This window comes from Belonocnema kinseyi, chromosome 8 (assembly GCF_010883055.1).
Source record: "Belonocnema kinseyi isolate 2016_QV_RU_SX_M_011 chromosome 8, B_treatae_v1, whole genome shotgun sequence".
Classification (NCBI taxonomy): Eukaryota; Metazoa; Arthropoda; class Insecta; order Hymenoptera; family Cynipidae; genus Belonocnema; species Belonocnema kinseyi.
The window spans coordinates 35,154,641-35,160,355 of record NC_046664.1 but is presented as its reverse complement, the minus strand read 5'-3'; positions in this window follow the sequence as shown (position 1 = coordinate 35,160,355).

The window sequence follows — 5,715 nt, the reverse complement described above, 5'->3', positions numbered from 1 at the left end:
CATTTTTAGTCATGTAACAGCTGAACAGGGTAGGTGGTTTTCTGCAGTTTCCTCTCCTCTGGCCAAACGTCCAGGTTGTGATTAAACTCATACGCCTTTGTAACCGGGTTTTTTAAATAAAATTCGCAGTACAAAAGTTTGTTAACAGCGAAGACACGTGACTTTAATGGACCAGCCTTACAGAATGATAATAATAATAATAATATTAATAGAATTTCTCTGATTTGAACGTTGGAAACAGTTGCTGTTATCAAACTACCTGTTCTTGAATCCTGTAAATAAAATGTGCCTCTTCCTGAGAATCGAGATGACTTTGAACTACGCATATGCAAGTAATATGCAATTTTATTGCAAAACATCCTGCCTTGAAGCAATACGTTGCAATTATGTGAAATCGCCAAGATTGCCTGAACGAGTGTTTTGCTGAAAATTTTATTGAGCTGGACATTTCGCTACGCTCCATGGGAGATTTGTCTCCTTTCTCTGCTATACCTTAAAGACTTGAAACTATGAAAGTACTAAGATTACTTGCTTATTTGAATCCTATTGGTTCGATGCTAAAGAGGTTTATGAATTCGTTCTAATAATTAAGACGGTTCTGGGGAAGGATTTGATGATCTTCGATTTAGAAGAAAAGGATTTTTTTCCTTGGAACAATATCTTGTGTCCAGAGTGTTCATTGTTAGATAAAAATTCCCTTTTTTATTTAGATATATATACCGACCACATATTTTTGTACAGAATTTATAACAATTATCCAACTTTCTTCGAAGAGGGTTCAAATTGAAGGTCTGGCATTTAGATTCACAATAAAAAATAAAATTTGCTATGTCAGACTGATGTTGTTTTATTACCAAAGATTGAAAAATAAAAAAATGAGAAAATTTTGTTTTTTGGACTATGCTAGATGCTTTTATATTAAACCAGTTTATTTCGACGATAACTCCAATTGAAGATTTTGTAATTTCGATATAGATTAAAAAAAAGTTGCTATGTTAAAGTGTCATTTTTTGTTATCAGTGGCAAAGTATATAAAAAAATAGGAAATTTCGTTTTGTAGACAACCATGCTGAAAAATGTACCTTTAGTCCGATATGTTTGACGGATGGTTCAATTTGTAAGTCTTGAAATGTATACATGCATTTAAAAAACAATTTGCTAAATCATAGTACTGTTTTCTTATATCAGTAAATAGAAAATGAGAAGCGTTGTAAAATTGCAGTTTAGCCCATTGCACTGCATTGTTCTTTTAGTCCAATTTTCTTCTGGGATGTCTCAAATTCAAGGTTTTGGCATGCAGACATGCATAATAATCTAAAATTTGCTATATCCTGTGATGTGTTTTTCTTTCGATCCAAAAATATGACTTTAAAAAATTGTTGAGTTTTCAACAAAATACTTTAATTTGTAACCACATAGTAGAATTTAAGAGCTACAAAGATACATTTTCGACCAAAAATGGAATAGATATACTATTTTCAATCAAAAAAATTATTTGTAAACAAACCGTGGCATTGAAAATCAAATAGTTGAACTTTTAAGAAAAAGTGACTAACTTCCAACAAAATAGTTAAATTTTCAACTAAATATTTCAATTTTAACATCATAATTCAATCTTTAGAAAAATAGTTTAATTTAAAAAAATTGTATTTTTAACAAAATAGTTCAACTTTCAACTATAATGATGATATTTCAACAACAAATAATTCATTTTTGGCAAAGAAGTTCAACAGACAATAGATTTATTTAACCAAAAAGACGAATTTTTAACGAAAACAGTTAAACTCTCAACAAAAACAGAATGCTTTAAAATTAAAAATTTTAGAACAAAAAGACGAATTATCAACAAAAGAGTAGTAAACCCTAGAAATATTATTTATCTGAAGTTCGATGAAACCGTTGCAAACAATTGAAAACTACAGTTACCCGACGACTGATCATTTGTATCCTTTTCGAGATAAAGATTATGTGTCGTCGGATAATTGTAGTTTTCAATTGTTGGCAGCTTTTTTTATCTAACTTCAGATAAATTATATCTCGAGGAGTCACTATGAAAAAATGTGAAATCAAAAAGATTTATTTTCTACAAAAAAAAAACAAATTTAAGACAAAATACATCAATTTCCAATCAAATTGTTGAATTCTCAAATGAAAACAATCGATTTTTAACCAATAATGGAATACTTAAATTTTCAGTAAAAAAATTAATTTTCAAGAACAACAAAATTTCCATAAAATATTTCAATTGTCATTTGATTAATCTTATTTGGTTCAAAATACAACTGTTTAGTTTAAAATTAATCTTTATTGGCTAATGATCCATTTTGTGTTGAAAATTGATCTTTTTTTAAATCGACCATATATTTCGTGGAAAATCTGCCTATTTTGCTAAAAATGCGTTTAAAAAAATTAATCTTATCTTTTTTATTAAAAATTTAACTATATTTAATTTTTGGTAGAATATTTATATTTTTTAGACGGAAGTTCATATATTCCGAAAAACATTCGTCTACTAAGGAATACGAATTTTCTACTATTTTATACAAGAAAGTTTTTTAATCAAAAAAGAAAATAAAAATCAACAAATTTGTTAAATTTTTAAGTGAAAAAAATTTTTTTTCTACTAAACAGTTAATTTTTCAAAACAAATATAAGTAATTTGAACAAAAAAGTTCATTTTTAACTAAAAAGTTGAATTTTAATCTCGTAAGGTGTAGTTTTTAATAAAAAAAATGGGACTTTTTGTCAGAATTTAAAATTTCAACTGATATTTCAGGTATTTTTTACTCTTTTACATTAAAGTTGTAAAATACATGATGAAAGACCCACTTTAACTTATGAACAAAATTTTTTCCACTTTATAGATAACAATCTTCAAAGAACAAAATGCTCTAAAACAGTGGAATGAGGTGTTTTTATTTAAAGAAAATAGCGCAATAATTTTTTTTTAATGAAATGAAATAGTACAAATATTGATTTTCTACGAAAACAATAATTTCAATATAATTCATAAGCTTTTAACAAAAAAGTCAAATTGCCAAATAAAAAGGATAAATTTTAAAGCAAATAGCAAATAGTGAAATTATAAAGTAAAAAAGATATATTTTCAATCAAATATATAAGAGTTCTTTTTTTCGTTGAAAAATTAATTTCCAACCAAATAGTTGAAATGTCAACCAAAAAGTTTTTTTAAAATGAAAATCATGAATTGCCAACAAAATACATCAATTTTCAACCAAAGTGTTGAATTTTCAAATAAAAGAAATCAATTTTCAATCAATAATGAAATAGTTCAATATACAGTTAAAAAAAAAATTTTAAACAAACAAATGTCGACAAAATATTAGACCCTGTGTCGTTTTCTATCGTTCAGTACTTTTACCGGTCTAAAAAGTTTGATTCTTGGTCAGAAAAAAATACACACTACAATTTTTAGCTAATAAAATGAATACTTAACATAAAAATTCAACTTTAAACTAAAACAGCTGAATTTTACATGGAAAATTTAATAGTTGAATTTCCAATCAAAAGCGATAAATTTTTAATAAAAAAAAAACAATATTTCATTTAAAAAATTTAAACTTCACAAAAATAATAGATGTTTTAATGAAAAGAGATATACTCTGAACCAAAAATATAATAATAGACTTTTCAGTTAAAAAGAAGTAACGTTCAACAAAAAATAATTGGATTTTCTCATTGGATTATTGGGATAGAAAAGAATTGATGTGGATTTATTTTTGTGTAAATTCAAACAAATTTCGTGCCTATGAATAAAAATTAAAGAAAAAACAGTTTCTAAAACATTTTTGGAACATCCTAATGTAGGTTGACGAAAAGATAGAAACGAATGATTTAAATTGACAAAAAATAACTATTTATTTCCAGCGGGGTGTGCAGCGCTTCTTAGGAACGAATTTCATGGACTTTCCCAGGTTTTCCAAGTCATGAAGTTAATTTTTCCCAGGTGTCCTTTTTTTACATCAAATAATGAAATAATCCTTACCTATGGATGTAAAAATGAGCCATTATATTTTTCTTATCGGCAAACAATTTTTAAAGAAAGCAGAACCTTAAATAAACAAATTCCTAAAATTTTGCGAACATAAGTCGTCTTTGAAATCCTTGAAATCTTTAAAATATTTCCGAAATCTTTCAAATATTTTAAAGTACGTAAAATATTTGTGGAATTTTACATTTTCCTTGCAATTTTTTGGAATCTTTTTCAATCTTTGTAAAGCATTGATAATCTTTAAAATTTTCGAAATATTTGAAATCTTTTGAAATTGTTATGAAATCTTTGAAATATTAGTGAAAACATTCTTTAATCTTTTTTATGAAATCTTTTCTGTTCGTTTGCAATCATTTAAATCTTTTGAAATCTTATTAAATTTGTTGTTAAATTTTGAAATTGTTTAACATTTTTTAAATAAAAAGAAAAATTTTGCGTTCCAATCATATACAAAACGTTGGAAAAAATTCGTAGTTTTATACACGATTGGAACCCGAAATATCTCTTTTTTCATCATAATGAATCATTGCGAAAGCTATTCAAATCATTCAAATATTTTAAATTGTTTAAAATCTTTTTAATATTTTGAAATATTTGAAATCTGGTGTATTGTACCTTTTTCTAATCATTGAAATCCTTTAGAGCCTTAGAAAGTCTTTGAAATATGTGCAATGTTTGTTAAATGTTCAAAATCCTTTTAAATATTTTTAAATCTTTGAAATGTTTTTAAACCGATATATGGCGATGGTTTATTCTAATTCTGAAATTTAACTAATTATTTTAACGTTTTTTTTCTTTAAACTAGTTTTTTTAACTGAAAATTTAACTTATTTAATTTGAAAATTCCACAGTTGTAGTTGAAATATCATCTGTTTGATTAAATATTCATGTTTTGAACTTTAAATTTAATTACTTTAGCATTGGTTAACAATTTATCTTTTTTAATAAAAATTAATTTTTTGCTTGAAAATTCATTTGTTTCAGTCAAAGATTCATTATTTTCGTTGAATAGTTTTATGTTTAGTTTAAAATTAATCATTTTAACTAAAAATGTCACTATTCCATTTTCGGTTAAAAATTTTTGTTATGTTCAATATTCAACTATTTTGTTGAAAATTCATTTTTTTGGTTTAAAATTGAACTATTTCATTTCAAGATTCATAATTTTATTTGAAAATTCATCACTTTTTTGACAATTGAACTATTGTATTTAAAATCCATTTTATGTGTTGAAAATTTATTTTTTGAACTGAGTGTTTAACTGTTTCAGTTTTGGGAAAAACTGATATTTTTTAGTGGAAAATTTAAGTATTAAAAAAAATTAATCTATTGCTGCCTCATAGAGGGAGGTTCGTAATCACCTAAATTTTCAAATATACTTTTTTGACATATTTTGATCTAATTCGACCCTAGCACCTTCAAAATATATTTGTTTTAATTGCCGAGTGTCCGTGTCTGGGTATCATTTTTCTGTTCACTATATCTCGAAAAGTAAAAGAGCTAAAACCATGCAATTTGTATGAGTTAGATCGACCATTTAGAAGTAGTTTTTTCTTTCATTTAGAGATTTTAAAAAAGTTTCTTTGTTTATTTAAGAAAAACTGTTTTAACCCTTAAACGGCCAAAACGCCACTACCGGTACACTGCTTTTCAACGGCCAATAACTAAGACTATTCGACACTAGAAAAAATTGAGACACATAT